The sequence below is a fragment of the Theobroma cacao genome, chromosome 1 (assembly GCF_000208745.1).
Source record: "Theobroma cacao cultivar B97-61/B2 chromosome 1, Criollo_cocoa_genome_V2, whole genome shotgun sequence".
Classification (NCBI taxonomy): Eukaryota; Viridiplantae; Streptophyta; class Magnoliopsida; order Malvales; family Malvaceae; genus Theobroma; species Theobroma cacao.
The window spans coordinates 35,675,764-35,695,290 of record NC_030850.1 but is presented as its reverse complement, the minus strand read 5'-3'; the positions used below and the strand labels follow the sequence as shown (position 1 = coordinate 35,695,290).

Below are 19,527 nucleotides of genomic sequence, written 5' to 3'. Positions count from 1 at the left end.
GAGCAATATAAATAAAGTGATGACTACTTTTGTTGTGTCTACACTATAAAGTGATGGTTCTTTATCCAGACTGGTGGTCATCAAGGGTATTAATTAAATAACTAATGGAAAGAATAGCAAGAATGCATGCTCGAGCGTCGCAAGAGATGTGAAAAGCGATTAACGACGTAGCAAATTATCTAATTCGAGTGAGGGAGAGACTTGATTATTAAATAACCATACAAGGATAAGTGAGCGGAGAACATATAAGGATAAGTTTGGGGAGAATTAGTGAAGGGAAGTAAGATGCTCTCAAGTGTCATGGGAAAGGTGAGGGTGGGAGGGTGGGAGGGGGACTTATTAAATAACTAATGCTTAGTGGGAGGGTGGGAGGGAGGAAGGGATTTGTTTAATAACTAATGAAAAATAGAGTAAGATGTTCAAGGGTTGGGAGAAAGGTGAGAAGTGATCGGTCAATGACATGAAGAAAGAAAACAAGAAAACAAAAGTTCAAATATCTAGGAAGATAAAAAGCCATAATTACTTAATATCAGAAATAACTAAAACTCTATTTAGTTAAGTCTCTTTAATTACTTTTCATTTTTTTTACTTTTCCTGAAAAATTGTTATAAAATAAAAGTAAAAAGTAATATTATCATAATTTATTTAAAATGCACAAGTATAACACTAATTATTATAATTTATATAAAAATTAAAACCATGCATTTAAGAACTAAAAACTATATATCTTAAAAAGTACAACCTAAATAAAAAATACCAACCAAGAATTTAGTTCTTGGACAGCATTCAACCAACGATCCAGGATTTAGACACATAGTCCCAATTTTTTGTCATCTCCTGAGACTTTTCCCTTTCAAAGCCTCAGTTTATTCTCATCAGAAATAAGGTGGACAAGCTAACCATTCAAATGTGGGGGAATTGTCATTCCTATTAAAGCATTGGAGAGGGGATCGCTGGTTTTGACTTTGAGTTTGAGGATGGGAGAGGATCATCTTCCTTTTTTTTGGCCAAGTGGGACAGGATCATCTCTCCACTGCTAAACTATTGAATTCTTTTTTCCTTCTTTATAGTCTTTTTCTTCTCCATTTTCACACTTGCCAGTTACAAAAAGATATTTATTCCGTGGGACTATGATCGTGGACTATAGTATTTTACGAAGACTCCCACAAAGTAGCAAAGCATCTTTGCTTGTACACCAAATTAAAAAGAAACAATGGTGCAAAGCAAGTTGATTGGTTACAGGGAATTAATTATAAAATCCCCCGGCACAAGCTGCCCATTACATCGCTTCTTTCTTTCTCCATTTTATTCTGAAAAAGGAGAGACGAAGAGTTTCCGAGTGGGCTCGTCAAAGAAAGGACAGTTGATAGGAGGAAATCAAATGGGAGGACACTGGAAAGAAGAAGCTTTCTTTGGTTTTCGTTTTCCAATGATAAAATTACAAAAGTAAAAAGCTTGCTTTGGTACCTAGGCAAAGGAAATTTATCTTGTTTAACAACAAAAACTTTTTATTTTTAACTTCAGAGAATAACGAAAATTCGAATACCCAGAGAGAAACTTCCCTTTTGATAACCATTCCCTTCTGCTACTTAGCACAAAGGATTCACTTTTATTTCGTGGTAAACACTTGAGCAATTGAACAGGTTATAGCCGTCATTAAAGATATGGATATGCTCACTGAATGTAACTGGATTCCATTTGTAGGAAAAATCTTGATGCAGGCAGCTCTGAGCTCCGCTCGAGTGCCTGTTAACTGTCACGCGCTCTAGCTCCATTTTCAGTTGCTCTTTCTCGTGGCTTTGGACATGCAATTTCACAGCTCCACAGTTGAAATTTTAACTCGTTGCCACAGTCTTGGGCCGCAGATTGGTCTCCAAGATCGACACTTTTTCTCAAGTCCTGGACTAAACTCAAATATTCAGGTGTGACTAGAGTGAACCATTTTGACGATCGGTTGTCTTAGCCTCCTCCACTCCCATTGTTAAAAGATTGTGCCTTTTCTTTCTTTTGGTCAAAGGACAGTCATGCTCTTCACAGCCAATTTATTTTGAACAATCAGGACTCAATGAACTAATGTCTCCTTTTAACTTCCTCCATTTAATACTGCATTTTTTGTGCTAAACAGGTCCTCAACTTAATACTTTACAACATGGATTTATATGTCTTGGGAAGCAGATTGGTCTCACTTGAAATTATTTTTCGGCGTTGGACCTTTCGTGGTTATGACTTTAAGCCCAAAATTAGAGTGGGCCAATATTGATGTAAATTAGGTCAATCCCAAATCTTAAATATAGAGTTTGTCTTGATAAAAAAAAAGATACGTATAAAATTCATACACCCATTTGATATTGGAGAAATCAGATTCCAGACAATAATATCTCTTTTTAAATAAAGGATTGTCATTTAACAACAATATATTATCTAGCATAAAAAAAGCAACAATATATGAAACTAGATATATATTTTAATTTAAATTTAAACACATTGATGAATTTACTTTGTTAATTTTACTCGTAGTATTGATTAAATAAAGTAAATTTATGAGAATTTAACCGTTGATGATTTACGAATCTGATTTTAAAGGGTCTAATTAAGATTTTAGACCGACAACATATTTTGTTTTTTTACCATGCGACGATGTACTAATAGTTCTAATATCTCGAACTTATGAATATATGTTAGCATGGTAAAACCATCTTAAGAATTCTGAATAGTATTTTTTAACGGCCCTCACGAAGCAAACAACCCAAAAGACGAAGCAGAGCCACCCAATAAGCGGGACTAGGATTAAAAGAAGCAGAATTGATGCAAGAGCTCCGGAGAATTGACTAATGGCATTGACAATGAGAAGGGACCTTGTGCTGGTAGCAGGGAGATTCATTTAAGTGACCAATGCCACAACATATATGCAGAGATTAACAAAGAAGGCCAACGTATGGCAATAGTGCGTGTTGAAGGAAGACTCGTCTCTTCCTTGATATTTTGTCTGGAGGAGTGTGCATGATGTATTTATGGTAAACACAATTACAGCATAGAACTTGATTGAGCAATTTAATCCTCCCTCGTTTTCTCTGTCGACGGGGAAAAAATGAGCTGGCATTTAGTGAAGCAAAAACCATGCTTTGAGTCAGGTTTTTATGATTAAAACACTTGAAAGAATGCTGCTAGTATTGAGAAAAAAAAAGTTTTAGAAATGGGCAAGGTCTGAAATATAAAGTACTCGTAGGATGCTAATTGCTAACCGCAACTGACCTTTGGGAGTCGTTGTTGCACATTTTCAGTTCTGATTTTCCTTCCCTGAGTTCCCTGTCTTCCTCTGCCACCCTTTTATACTTTGAGAGGGTTTAAAAGATCGGCTTTGCTGGATAGTTCCATAAATTGGTAACATCATTTTTTAATAAATAATAAGAAAAGAACAAATTAAAGAAATAGATATATACTATATACTAATGAGACAACAGGGAGGTCTAGTTGGGACATTTTTCTGTCTATATTCAAATGTGGTATAAACCATATATAGTCCATGTACATTATTACCCTCTCTATGGTGTAACTTTCATCGGTCCCAATCTATATTCTATGACTTTTCGCTTCTCATGATGCAAACCAATGGCATGCAGTGACCGATAAAACGAAGTTGCAAAGAAAACGAAGGCGTTTTTTGTTCATTTCTAGCCGATAGTCTCTTCTCTGTGTCTCCACCCGTCTAGAGAGAACTGTCTCTTTCGTCAAAGCAAAAAAAAAAAAAAAAAAAGGAAGAAAGAGTGGACAGAGAAAAGACCAAGTGAAGTAGAGAACAAACGGTTCAAAGGAAGAAAACAATGGGAGCAAACTCGAAAACAAAATCTTTCTTTGGTTTTCATTTCCTTGCTTTGATACGTAGGCAAAGGAAATTTATCTTTTACATTTTTCTAATTTCTAGAATTCATATTTTTTTTATCTTTTTGGTTCAAAATTGTTTTTGTTTAACAACAATAGCTTTTTAAAATCTATATTAACATATAATGTTACTTGTTGTAGCAACTTTTTCCTATTTTGTTTGGATGACTGATCAATTTAATTATCTATAAAAGAAAAATACAAGCAAGAGTAGATAAAATAGTTCTATGTACATATCGTTTTTTACAAATAAAGATTTTGACCTCTCATTTTCTTCACTTCAGAGAAACTTCCCTTTTGATAGCCATTGCTTTCTGTTTCTTAGCAAGTAAGGATTCATTTTTATTATGAGGGACTTGGGTTTAGTTAAGTTTGAGTTTTAATTATTTTGGAGGAATACCTAATAGTAAAGAATAACTATTTCTTTAGACAATTGCTTACCAAACACGGAAAAAGGAGGAAAAAAAACATGGAAATCAATGAAAGACTGAAAAAAAGAGGGTCCCCATAATTCTTTGGACACAATTTCCACGTCCTCTCCCCCTCTCTCGGTCTCAGGTTTATCAAAGAGAGAGTGAAAAAGGAGGGTCCCCATATATCAATTGGTGGTCATCTCTTTCAATTTGTCAATGGGTGGTCTTCTTTTTCAATTGGTGGTCGTCTCTTACATGTTCTATGTATACTCTCTTCTCTCGTCCACCTCCCCCTTCCCTCTCAAAAGCACGCTCACTCCCATTCCCTTTCTTACTCCAAAATTGCTCTCTAACTCCTTGTACAAATAGCATATATATATATATATATATATATATATATATATACTACTAACTTAGTGTTGTCCATCTTTAGCATAGAAATTCTTAAAACCAAAGCCCTTTGCCGGAGTAGCAAAGCAAGGCAGAGAATTCAGTGAAAGAAAACTGAAAATGAGCGACAATCCAACCAACCAGCATCCTGCAAGGTCAGTTTCCGTTAGAAATTCAACATAGCTATTCCTATAAGAACATTACTTTGAATGTTTGAGTCATATTCTTATGTGAAGAGTAATTCTAACATTTGATTATTTTTTCACAAAAAAAAGATAGCTATTTCCTAAATCCCATTCTTGAACTCCTCCATATTAGCTACGGCTATTCCGTGCGGGTGGAGACCTTAGACTAGAACGGAAATTCAAAACCCTCTTTTTCCAAAACCTCAAGAAGACAACAATCATCACATAAAATAGGGAAATGGATGACATTATGGATTTTTAGCATATTTCTGATTTTATGGCTATCTTGATTTTTGGCATATGCTTTCCAAAAAAAATCTTCCTTTTCCATTTTTTCTTTTTGTTTTTTTGTTACTAAGAAACTGAACAGTACATAAAAGTTCAAGACTCAAGTGTTCACTTTGGAAGCTTCAAACTTGGTTCCTAGAAATATGCCAAGGTTAGATTTTGAGTGTATCACTGTTTTATTATTTCTGATCAGTTTAGAAGATTTCTTACATATTACCAAAGTTAGTATAAGATATGATGTTTGAAAATTGCATTCGCTTCTTCTGTGCTAGCAATTCAGCATTCTTATTAGTTGCTATTATAATCTTTCGGGTGTTAATAATCATAAAACCTGTTTCCCAAAGCATGATTTTTGCTTCATTAAGTGCAACTCATTTGTTTTTCCTTGTCGACAGAGAAAACGAGGGCAGACAAAAATTTTCCGATGTTATGATGTTTATCATAGGTACATCATGCGTACACCTCCAGACACAATACCAAGGAAGAAAAGAGTCTCCCTTCGACACGCACCATTGTCTTATGTTGGCTTTCTATGTAACTCTTTTCATATGGGTTTCGGTAAAGGTCATCAAATGGTATTTCCCAGCTAATTATCATCTCATTCTTAATGCCATTAGTCGATTCTCTCTAGCTATTGCACCAATCCCGATTCTTTTAATCGTGGTCCCATTAATCGGGTGGCTTAGTTTCACCCTTTGGGTTGTTTGTTTTGTTAAGACTGTTATAAAACACTCTCCAGAACTCTTAAGATGGTTTAATGTTGAATTTCGTATGTTCGAATTATGGAAACGGCTATTGAATCAAAAATTGCTACTGAGTGACCGCTTGACGGAAGAAAGGAGGCCGCCAGTCTAAAAGTCTTACATATTTAAGTTCTTATATTAGATTCAGATTCATTAATCATCAACTGGCAACTGATTTTGCATATGCCGAAGCCTCGCCTCAGTTGTCAGAACATAAGAGTTTCAAATATTTCTGATGATTTTTCCAAGAAGCTCTCAGCACCTTTCTAAGTTAAAACAGATGTGATTCTAGACCCATTATAGAGATGAAATAGCAGAAAAGATTTTCAAAGGAATCAAGAGGACAAACCAGTTAGCGGATATTTTCACGAAAGGCCTAAGTTTGAAATTCTGAGAGACAAGCTGGGAATTTGCAGTTCTGACCTTCAGGGGTGCGTTGAAAATGAAGATCAGAATGCCGTTACTAGTTTAATTTGTTCAGAAAAGTGGAGGCGCGTACTCTCCACGTATTGATTCACTAGTTTTTAGACGTGTTTATCACGTGCTGCTCTTTGCTCTTTTATTCCTTTACTGTTTTTTCGTTCGGTTGTTATTTGCCTCAGTTTTGTAAAAGGCCTTGTGCCTATAAACGTTTGTTTTGGTGGATGTGAAGGATCACCCAAGGGCATACAGAGATAACTTTGCGCAGCAAACACTTCCTTTTTGATATCCTTTCTGCTTCTTAGCAAGAAGGATTCATTTTTACTTTGTCCTTGAACACTTGAGCAATCATTAAAGATGGTTGCTTACTGAATGTAACTGGGGTTTATTCACTTTTGTCTGGAAATAAAAAATGTAGTAAGAATAATCTTGGTGCAGGCAGCTCTGAGCTCTTCTCGACTACCTATTAAGTAGGATACGCACTTTATGCCCATTTTTTCAGAAATTGACATCTGTTTGGACTCTAGACCCAAAGTAAGAGATGATATTAACTTCGTTTCTCTTCTTTTGACTTTTGATGGTGTCTAAGAAACCTGCCAAGCCCACGGAACGCCTGCTCCCAGAGTAGAGACAGCTTTTCATTTGCTTTTCTTTGGGAATTGGGGGCGATAGGCAATGCCTATTATGGGCAACTAAAGTTCATGTCCAAACCATAGAGGCCAACTGCGAAGCCCCATGTTCTACGTCTTTGATTTTGCAACTTTTAAAAAGAAAATCTATATCCTTGTACTTATTTACGCTAGTATACACCAGTTACATCAAATTTTTGCAGCTGATGAGAAGGGTGGTCTGAGTATCATGATCGAATAACATGTTGCAACCATAGCAATACCCTATTAGAACCACATTGGTCTCCTGGCATCTTTTATTTTAATAGGTATTTTCTGGTTTATCGATTTAAAAGTAGTACATGGTATACTCTTAATTAACCATGAACAAACAATCAAAGATATGATTTTCTAATTAGAAAAAGGGAACACTTTTTTCTATCCCATCGTTCATTAGTTGTGGTAGGAAAATCGCTATGCATGCAGCTCCTCTTTAGTTTTGATAGGAACATATACTTATGTAAACCCCGCGAACTAACCTTTCAGAATGATGGTTCGTTGAGTCGTTGTTGCTCATTTTTACTGCTAGTTTTCTTCTCCTTCTTTCTCTGTCTTGCTCTGCCACCCCTTTATATACTTAGCAAGTGTATCAAACTATAAATTAAAAACAAAGAATTAGATATCTACTGTATACTAATGAGACGGCAGGGATCAAGGTGGCGCATATGAGAGAGGGAGAGAGGAGAAGGTGGATGGATTTAGTGCTCTGCTCACTCTTTTGTTTTCTTTATGGGGTCTCTCGGAAAAGGGTAGAGAATTATTTCATGTGGTGTTTTGCTCTTCTAATGTTGAACTTTTGCCACGAAAGTTTGATGTCATGGATTGTTGGTTAACTGTACAGGAAATGATCAAGCACAGGGCTCTACAGACCAAAAGAAGTTTTTGACAAATAGCATAGCACAGGGCGGTTACTATATGCCAAAAGAAGTTTTAAGTAAATAGCTTAGAAGCTTCGGGTGGCATAAGGGTCTTAATGTTAATAAAATTGTTTTTCAAAAAAAATAAATAAATAGTCAAGATTACTACTTCTAACTTTAACAAATTATAATTAAAAAAAAAAAACTCTAACGGATAATAAGAAAAAAATTTACAAAAAAACCGTTATAGGAGAAAACAACATAAATGAAAGAAACAAAATAAAAGGTTTCTTACATGTTAACATAGATTTTAAGAAACCTTTCAACAAAAAACATAAATTTTAAGAAGTTATTGTTGTTAAATAAAAACAAATTTGAAGCAAAGAATATAAAAATAAAAAATGAACTTCAGAAATAGAAAAATATAAAAGATGAATTCCCTTTGCCTTGGTCTGTTGTACGTCCTTCTCTCGATCTTTATCCACTCACGCGGAAAACTTTTCTTTCCTCTACACCAATTTGGCTGCATTACATGTAGTCAAACGTTAAAAGGACGATTAAATCTAAATTGACATGCTGGTGACTGGTTTCTTGAATCAGGTGGGGAATTGCAATGATCAATTGAAATGGGTCCCTGTACTCCCACTCTCTCTTGATTGGTGGAATGAGACAGAGAAAAGTGCGTGAATGATTGTCAAGGTTGCTTTTTGCATCTTAGACTCAGAAAATAAACAGAACAAATTGTTTTATTCTGTCTTTTAATGAAAATCGTCCTCCGTCCGAGTTCATATAATTAAAACTTCGCTTGATTTAATTGTTTTGGGTATTGATTTGGTTAGTGGAAGAAGGGTTTAAAATGGCTGGGCTTTGGGTCTTGATTAACTTGGTATGGATTTGGGCTGCCTTTTACTCATAATTTTGTACTTGTCCATTCAAATTCCTCCATGGATCTCATTTTGATAATTTAATTCATATCTTGATTCTCGTTGCATTTTTCTGAACATAGTTGCTTTTGCTGGAAAATTTCAGCAGGAAAAATCATGTTGCAGGCAGCTCTGAGCTCTGCTTGAGTACCTGTTGACAGTTAAGTAGGGTACGCACTCTAGGCCCGTTTTTTCAGAAATTGACATTTGTTTAGCCTCTGGACCCGAAGTAGGAGATGATGTTAACTTCGTTACTCTTTAGCGGCTGTATGGTTTGACCGTGGTCCATGTAAGACTGAAATGGTGAACTTGTAATTTGGCACTATTCTTTTCAAGATGTTTTACAATCGAGATGTTAAAGATCCGATGCCACATCATGCAATCATTTTTGAAATTTATGCTTCTGTTATTTAGACCTTTATTTCCAATGCTCTTAGCTTGCTCTTTGTTTGTCTTACAAGCTACAGGTTATTGCTGTCATTAAAGATGAATGCTTGATTGTATGGAAGAACAACCCTGTACCACTGCAGCAAATTCGCAAGTTGCAACCTAAAAGGGCAAAGTGAAAGACAAAAATGCACAAAAATTTAATCATTTCTACTGATTAGTAAATGCCAGTTTACGTCAATTTTGCAGCTGATCTGAAGGGTGGTCTGAGTATCGATGTGACCATAGCAATACTATACTCTATTAGAACCACACAGTTCCTCCGCCATTTTCTGGTGTATCGATTTTAAAGTGGTAAATACTCTTAACCAAGAACAAACAATCAGGGATATTATTTTCTAATTAGAAGAAGGGAACACTTTTTTTCTCAATTCTATCGTTCATTAGTTGTGCTAGGAAAATCCTTAAGCATGCTGTTCCCCTTTAGTTTTCACAGGAACATATACTTATGTAAACCCCGAAACCTGTAATGATTCATGCTCTGTTTTTTCGTCATTGGCATGGGACAAGTAAGGCTCCACACAATAATATTTCTTTTTAAATTAAATATTATTATTTAACAATAATTTATTATCTTTCAAGTAAAGAAAAAAAAATATAAACTTGATATTTATCTAAACTTACTTTATTAACAGTAAATGATTCACGAATATGATATAAGAGTTTTCTTCCTCCAGTACATGATGATTCAATACCAATTAAGAGTTTTCTTCATTAGTCACGTGATGATTCAAGACTGATTTTCATATTTCAAATATATGAAACTTAGCATGATTAAACCATCTTAAGAATTGAAGATAGCATTTTTAACAGTCCTCACAAAGCAAATAATCCAGAAACTGAAACTAAGCCACCCAATAAGTGGGACAAGTATTAAAAGAAGCAGAACAGATGCCAGATGTCCGGAGAACTGACTAATGGCATTCAAAACGAGATGGGAACTTGTGCTGGTAGCTGGGAGATTCATTTTAGTGACCAAGCCACAACATATATGCAGAGATTAACAAAGAATACCAACATATGGCAATAGCGCATGTCGAAGGGGGTCTTGTTACTTCTTTCGGATTTTATCTGGAGGAGTGTGCCTGATGTACTTACGAAAAACACAAATACGTCATGAAATTTGATGCAGCAATTGATTCCATCCTCGTTTTCTCTGTCAACAGGGAAAATAATGAGCTGCTTTTAGTTAGGCAAAAATTATGCTTCGAAACACCTGAAAGATTATTGTTAGTGTTGGGTAAAAGAAAAGTTTTAGAAAAGGGGGCAAGGTCTGAACTGTAAAGTAATGGTAAACTAATAAGGATGCTGAATTGCTAACAGCAACTGACATTTGAGAGTGATGGTTGGTTGAGTCGTTGTTGCCCATTTTCACTTGTGATTTTTCCTTCCTTGTATTTTTTGTATTGCTCTGTCACCCTGCTTCTACCCCAATTTATAGTGACCCAAATGTGTACTTTGTTTCAACGACAATTGCTCCTTCAATTACAACTTAAATTATTATTCTAATCAGAGGCAGAGGGAGGGGGGGGGGGGGAGGGCATAAACGATAAGCGAAAGATGCTTCACAAAAAAAAAAAAAACAGACAAAGTAGAAAATTACTTTGTAGCTATTCTCTGACGTGATAATGTGGCCTTGTTGGCCTTCACATTGGTTTGCTAAGGTTGACAATTTGATTTAAACAATTTCATCATTCTTTGTAAGGTAATTAAATGAACTTTGTTCATCCTAAATAAAATTAAACTTCATTTGAAGTTTCCCAAAGAAAAAAAAAAGCTTGTCAGTAGTTGAGAAAACTACTCAATAACCCATAACTTAGAATAGTTTAGAAAGAAATAAAGTTATAAAATATTAGCATATACGGCAAGTACTCTTGATGTGTGTTATCATATGAGGCTTAGAATTGGTTGATAATTTGATAAATGGGTAGGTACATCTATATTAGGATTAACTAGTAATTTGGGTAGATACAACTAGATTAGAATTATGATTAATTTCATCTCTTCAGTTTTTAGAGACAAGAGCAACTTCATCACTCTTTCCTATTTTAATTTTCTTAAAGCAACAAATTTAGAATCATTATTTTTTTTTATGTGCAATAGTTTTTGTTTTCTTGTTGTAGCCCTTTTAAGCTCAACATAATTGATGTTCGGAGAGAAACGCATCTTAAGCATAGAGGATGATGAAAGAAGAAACTTATAAATATGATCATGAAAAAAGAGATAAATATGCGTACACGATAATTTTTATTATTTATGTATTTATCAAACAAAAAAAATTAAATTAAATTAATTATAATAAAAAAACCAACAAAATAAAATAACAAAATTTATCAAAATTATAAATTTTATTATTAATATATATATATAATAAATAATAATAAATAAATAAAACTAAAAAAAATGATATACAATATTTAAAAAAAAAAACCAATTACACAAGTAAATAAAATTTGGGGAGCTCGGCGGTCCCCATTTAAAAGAGCTTGCGGCACTTCAATTGGAAGAGCTCGCAGAACAAAGCCGTCAGCTCTAAAACAAAAGCCTATTAGATACGTTAAAAAAAAAAAAAGAATAGAATTGCAGTTGTGAGTTTGAAGGTCAGAAAAAGTATCAATTATATAAAGAAAAATTCACAAAGCTTGTACGGTGAAAAAACAAAAGAATCGCACTTAAATACCCTCTGAAAGTACGCCAGCTTTTTACATGTCTTTTTCAACTCTAGCTTGACTAGCTAAGTCTTCCTTCATATTTTTGTCATCTGAATCTCTTTAATTTTTCTCTTCTCTGATGTATTAAAAACAAACTATAAATTGAAAACAAAGAATTAGATATGTTCTGTATACTAACGAGATGGCACAGAATACAGATAATCTGTTCAGTTCATAGTTTTGAGCTGAGCTGATTGTCGAGCTCAAAAGTGTGCAAAGCTTTGCAAATTTGTTGCAAGAGACGCCGTTATTGTTCTCTGTTTGTCTTTTAAGCTACAGGCTATTGCTGTCGTTAAAGATGGATGCTTGATTGTATGGTAGAGAATCGAGGGGGCTGGAGTGTGTTCACTTGCCTACTTCCTGGAAGAACAACACTGTACCACGGTAGCAAATTCGCAACCGAAAAGGGAAAAGGGAAAGACAAAAATGCACCAAAGTTTGATTATTTCTACTGATTAGTATATGCCAGTTACGTCAATTTTGCAGCTGATCTGAAGGGTGGTCTGAGTATCGATGTGACCAAAGCAATACTCTATTAGAATCACATTGTTCCCCTTCCATTTTCTGGTGTATCCAATTGAAAGTGGTACATGTTATACTCTTAACCATGAGCAAACAATCAGGGATATGATTTTCTAATTAGAAAAAGGGAACACTTTTTTTTCTGTTCTATCGTTTATTAGTTGTGCTAGGAAAATCCTAATGGATGGAGTTCCTCTTTAGTTTTGATAGGAACATAAACTTGTGTAAACCTCAGAACCTTTAATGATTCATTCTCTGTTTTTTTGAGAATGGTCGTGCTCCCCCAGACGTAAATATAGAGTTTATCTTGATAAATAGAATATATGAATTTTATACAATTAATTGATATCAGAGAAATAAGGCTCCACATAATAATATTTTTTAAAAAATTAAATATTATTATTTAACGATAATTTATTATTTTTCATGTACAGAAAAAGTCAACAATAAACTTGATGTTTATCTAAATTCAAATTAAAATGTCAAGATGAATTTGTTTTATTAACAATTGATGATTTACAAATTTAATACGTGACGATCTGGTACCAATTAAGAGTTTTCTTCCATCGTTATGTGATGACTCAGTATTAATTTTTTTTTATATATAATTGAGGGTTTTTTTTTTTTAATTGAGGATACTCAGTACCAATCTCTATATTTGAAACATACGAAATTTAGCATGATTAAACCAGCTTAAGACTTCTGGATAGAATTTTTTTGCAGTCTTCAAAAAGCAAACAATCCAGAGAGCTAAACTAAGCCACCCAATAAGTGGGACGAGGATTAAAAGAAGCATAACTGATGCAAAAGCTCCGGAGAATTGACTAATGGCACTGACAACAAGATGGGAACTTGTGCTGATAGCTGGGAGATTCATTTTAGTGATTAATGCCACAACATACATGAAGAGATTAACAAAGAACGCCAACATATAGCAATAGTGCGTATCAAAGGGAGTCTCATCTCTTCCTTGGTATTTTGTCTGAAGGAGTGTGCATGATGTATTTATGGTAAACACAATTACAGCATGAAATTTGATGCGGCAATTTAGTTCTTCCTCGTTTTCTCTGTCGACAGGGAAGAATAATGAACTCCATTCAGTGAAGCAAAAACTATCTTTGAAACACCTGAAAGATTATTGTAATGGTAAACTAATAAGGATGCTGAATTGCTAAGCAACTGACCTTTGAGAGTGATGGCTGGTTGATTCGTTGTTACCCATTTTCACTTGTAATTTTCCTTCTCTGAATTTTCTGTATTGCTCTGTCACCCCACTTCTGCCCCAGTTTAGACTTAGTGACCCAATATATATTGTGTCAGTCAACGAATAGGCTTCGTTCAATTAACACGTTAAGAATAGTTATCTTAAATGATGCTCTCCCAACTTAAATGATATGGCAACCACTAACTTCAAAAGACGTGAATACTTTTAAGAAAAATAGAAAATGTGAGACCCAATTCCATCGCCATAAAATGTCAAAAGTGTACTTTTTGACACTTGACTTAAATGATGGCCTCAGTTTTTTTTTTCCTAACACGTACAGTGGCCTTCTTTGCATGCATGCCACGAAGGTATGAGAAAACGAAGATTGAAGAAACAAAAAAGAACATTTCTCCTTCTGGGAACTTACCCTCCACTTTGTCACTATCTGGCTAGGTGGAAGCTCACCCCCCTCCTCTCCGGTCAATAAGAAAGAAGAAAATAAAAATCAAGAGAGGCAACCAAGTGTCAGGAATTCGATGAACTCTGAAAGGCCAGATGTTAGCAATTCAACATCCTTATTAGGTACCACTACTTTAGTTTAACTGACCTTTCAATCAAGTATCAATAGAGGCATAAGCAGAGAAATGAAATAGAAAAGAAAACAAAAGACAAACAGAGTTGAATAAACATTTAAAACACAAGTTTTGTGCAAAAAACATAAGAGCTCAACTAAAAACAACAATCTCTGGGAACTAACATCAACAACAGTAGATTATACCCATTACTTTGACATTAGCAGGTTCAAAACAGAAGATTGTTCCAAGGTGCCTGACTATCCAGATACGAAACACAATTGACTACGAAAACCATTGTCCAAACATATAATGATACAAACAAAATCAAAAATAAAATCATACTATTTTTCTGTACTACTCTTCTAACAAAAAAAGTAACCAATCAAACCACTGGCTTATCATACCACTACATTAAAACCAACATGTATAAATGGTGTGGATTTTCACAGCCAATAATTTTCAGCACCTGACTTCTAAGTACTTATATTTCTACTAAGTGCTAAAAAGTATACATATATGCTGGAAATGAAGATGATCCTATTGACTTTCTTTATGTCATAAAAAACTGCGGTAAATGAGCAAGAAGAAAAGAAATAAATGTATTTCAAGTGCAATATCAAACATCACAACAACTATCAGCCATGTAAAATCACTGCATGAAAACAAACAAAACAAAAAGTAAGAAGAAGACGAATCACAGAAATTCAATAGCAAAAATTCACTAAAAAAATGATTCTGTTTTATAAGAGCATCAACTGACTCACACTCAGGAAGGCAATATCTTCTTCACTCTTTTCTATTCTTTATTTCGTGCATGCACACATACATACATATGTATCTTCTCTAATTTCATATAAGAAGAAACAAATCTAAACAGTACAATTTCATCCTACTATACTGCTTTTAATTGGGTTTCTTAATCTTAATTAATGTATCAAGTCTTCCCTAACAATCAAAATATATTCTCTCACATAAATTTCTAATAAATTTCACATCAACTTGCCAACCAGTAATTCTGTTCTCTGTTGTTTTCATAGAGATTTATAAACAATCAAACAGCATTCCACAATCAAGACTTCAAGCAGAACGCAATCCAGAGAAGGCAAAAGATTGGACAAAGAAAGAGACACAAAATTTTGAACATGCAATCAATACCTAGCAAAGATTGTAAGTGAAACTATTGTAATTGCCAATGACGATCATAGAATTCTTGTTGTTTTTCTTATTCAATAAAAGTAAAGCACATGAGTTCGATACAGCTGATGGCAATGATGCTTTTCCAGTGAAGAAAACCTCTTGAATGCATATATTCTACTCTATTAACCTGGAAAAAAAAAAAAAAGAAAGTTAGAAAAGGGGAAATTAAAAATAAAAATAACCTGAAAACTTATTACTTACCACAGAAAAGTCAGATATACTTACCAATTGATGAGCAAGCATCAAGTTTTTAACGAGAGTTTCCTGTTGCAGTAGTTGAACAAATGTCCCAGACTCGGTCCAAGAAGATCGATTACCATGACATTATAAACTGCCTCAACTCCAAACCACTTCAAGTAGGGAATACCCGCTATCAAAGAGAACTCATATCAAGATAATTAAATATAAAAATAATGTGCTTTTTAAAAATTTGTACAAAGAAAGAGAGGAATAGAATATTCAATATAAAACATCAACCTGCCAGACAACATGTCCAGAGAAAGGTTTGCACTTGAGTATTTGAACAAATTGTTTAAAGACTTAGTTGATTTATGGGAAGGAAAGGAAGACCTGATATTCTCTTTCTAAACCAGCAATTACCAAGTCCAATAGCATAAAATTTTATATCAAAGAAAATTACTGGCTTCCGTCAGACCAGAACTTGCATGTATTTCTCTTTTTTTGCTTTTTCTTGTCCAGTGATAGTGCAGTGGAAAAGGATAACCCTAGTCAAATTACGATGTAGTAAAAGATAATTTTTAAAGAAAGACAGAGAGAGGGGAGAGAGGAGAGACAGCGGCTTACTTCTTCCTTGAAGAAGCATATACAATTTTGACTCATAATGAAGCTGTGGATGCTTGGTCTTCACAGATGCCTGTCATTTGGAACAGAAAAAGAAATATTAGATCAAGGTCATTGCCTTTGAAATTAGAAAATATAAAATGTCAAATAAATAAAAAATGGTTTCCGCCTATCACTGCTTATTATATTCAATGCCATGATTAGCAATTTTGTCACACCAATTTTACAATGACACATTCTTACACTGAGAGGGAGTCCAAAGTGGAGGGAAAGCGAAAAACGAAAAGCCCTAGATGCTGATTTTGGGAGAGAAAAGAACAAAGAAAGAAAAACAAAACAAGAAAAAGGAAAATGAGTGAATATCCGCAAACGTCCCTCAGAAATTTTAAAAATGACAAACTCACCTGTCACGCTCCTACATAAAGTACGTATATTAAATTTATTATATTTAAATTTTGGTTTACAATTAGAATTAGAACAAAAAACATAAAAAATCTATATTATATTCATTTTATCATTTATACAATTAAATTAACCAGCCAAGCCCATACGAACTCAAGCCCATGGCCAGAGACCTGCTGCCAGAGCAGAGACATCTTCTCATTTGTTTTGGGAATTGGGCGTGATAGGGAATTCCTATATGGTCAGCAAAACCCGTATTTTAAAAGTGATGTCCGAACCAATGGGCCATATTATCAAGCCTTCGGAGCGAACAAAAGATTAATTAGATTAATTTATTTAAAATTTTTCATAATTAAATTAATTAATATTATTTAAAAATCAAATAAATTTACAGAAAATTAAATATTGCTTGATTAATCAAATTACATCCATTAATTTGGTTCATTATGTATTAACTGAAATTTTTAGACTCAAGCCTGATATTTTTAATATCATTTTTCTATACTAATTACTAAATAAATAAAATTAAATTATAAATTCTTAGTAAAATATTAAAATATTTCAATAAATATGATTAAAATTATTAAAAGCTTCAAATAAACATAAACAAAAGTACATTTTTTTTAAAGTTCATAAACAAAAGTACATAAAAATATAACTACCTATATACATCATAAATCAATTAATTCTGTTAATCGGAAAAAGTATTTTCAAAATCAACATCGATCAAATTAATTGATTTAATCGGGTTTATTTTTGAATTAATTAAACCATTTTTAATCAAATTTATTTGATTAATTTAATTCACCCTTGCATGTTCTACATCTTTGATTTTGCCTTTCCACATTTTCATTGCCTCTCCAATTAAACTTTAAGGAAAAAAATCAACATATTACTATCAATCAAATAAATTATTAAAAAGGCATGGAACTGCATGCAATAAAAAAGAAAAAAATTGGCATTTTCCAAAGAGCAAAAATCACATATTCCTTTTTTCTAAATTTATTTAGGTATGCTACTATACATTTTTCAATGCATATATTTATGTCTATGCCATATAGAGTTGCCACTTCCATTCCCGTAGGAGATTCTGAGGAATCATTCTAAGCATCATCGTCTGCCCAAAATCTCTCTTTTCCATGGACAATCATTCACCTATCTGTATCTCACATCACCAATCAAGACAGACTGGGGGTGTGGGACCCATTCCATTGATCATGTCAATTCCCCTCACTGATTCGAGCAAAAACTCACCTGCATGTCAATTTAGTCCTCCATAATCTTATCATAATAACATTTTCAAGAACAATTAGTCACAGATTAAATTCTCTTTTAATTGGGTCGTAAATTAAAACTATATGTAAAATAAAATTAAATTCTCTCTCAATATCCTCACAAAAGCACTTGCTAATGGATTGAATCTTCTTTTTAATACCCTCGTAAGAACCCTCACTCACTTCACTCTAGTTTCATCAGAAACGCTTACTCACACAGTCACACTCATTAACTTCAAAAGAAGGTGGCATTCACCTAAAATAAAAAATGGAAAGTACGATCACAGCTCGAGGGTATCCAAAAGTGAAGCTTTTAAAAGATTCTGATCACACCACATGATCTCAAAACCTGAAGGAAGGCAGCATCCGCCTAGAAGACAACATGGAGTTACGGTGTCAGCTTGGGAGTATCCAAATGAGAAGTTTTTTTAATTGTACAATAACTCAATGTTATCTACAAATTAAAATTCTAATCAAATCAAAATTCACTAGTTTTACAAGGATAAACGATATCTATATATCATTTTTACAAATAAAGATTTTGGTCTCTCATTTACCTTTCACTTCAGTTCAGTTTGAATGCCAAGAGATAACTTTCCTTTTGATAGCCATTCCCTTCTGCTTCTTAGCCAGAAGGATTCGTTTTTACTTTTTCATTAAACACTTAGAGCAATTGAACAGGTTATTGCTGTCTGTCATTAGAGATGGATGCAGGCAGCTCTGAGCTCTGCTCCAGTGCCTGTAACTGTTAAGTGGTAGGATTTTCAGAAATTGATGTTTGTTTAAACTCTAAATCCAAACCAAGAGGTCCAGATTAACGTGCTTTGTTATTCTTCTTTTGAGTTGTCTGAGAGACCAGCCATGCCCATACGAACTCAAGCCCACTGCCAGAGGCCTACTGCCAGGGCAGAGGCAGCTGGCCATTTGTTTTGAAAATTGGGGGTGATAGGGAATACGTATATACGGGCAGCGAAGCCCACTCTTTAAAAGTGATGTTAGAACCATAAGGCCATATTATCAAGCCTTCGGAGCAAACAAAGGATTAGTTCCGATTAATTTAATTAAAAATTTTAATAATTTAATTAATTTAATACTATTTAAAAATCAATTGGATTAATTGAATAAAGATTAAATATTAATATTGCACGATTAATATTTGATCATTAAAAATAACGATTGCTGCATTGGCAGGGGCTGCTCGGACAATTTGTTAAAAGGTTGGTCTGTTCATCCTGTGGGTGCATGGAATATTTGATCGTAATAATGTTCGGACAGTTGCTGGGCCGTGAGATGATGTAGAATGATGAAGCTAAGTTAATGAATGGATATGGCTTTGTAAGTATGGATCTAGGATGGTAGGATACAAGATTGGAGCTAGGATTTGTAGGTCTATATATGGCTGTGTAAGTATGAAAGCCATGAATAGTTAGTGAAGAGTTTTTATTTTGGGATTGATCAATGCTCAGTTTTTGTTCTAGAGGCAGTGAGCTGTAAATTATTTTTTGTGTTGCAGCTAACTTTCCTGCTAATTACATTTTGTGCGTAATAGTACTCTTTGGTAGTTGTAAAGTTTTTCATGCTCGAACCAGATTATTATGTCATGAATCCTAAATAAACAAAAGAATTGG

At 34.0% G+C, this 19,527-nt stretch overlaps 1 long non-coding RNA gene across 3 annotated transcripts; it reads right to left on the bottom strand.

The window, feature by feature from the left end:
• LOC18614361 lies at window positions 13,083-16,554 on the bottom strand. Of its 3 annotated transcripts, none has more exons than XR_001929368.1 (7): window positions 16,467-16,554; window positions 16,227-16,296; window positions 15,648-15,792; window positions 15,381-15,549; window positions 14,078-14,119; window positions 13,631-13,778; window positions 13,083-13,513 (listed from the first exon to the last, which is right to left on the bottom strand). It is a non-coding gene; the product is annotated as an uncharacterized LOC18614361 (long non-coding RNA). The 3 variants fall into 3 exon arrangements; XR_001929374.1 differs by having other exon boundaries at window positions 13,631-13,738; XR_001929363.1 differs by having other exon boundaries at window positions 13,631-14,119.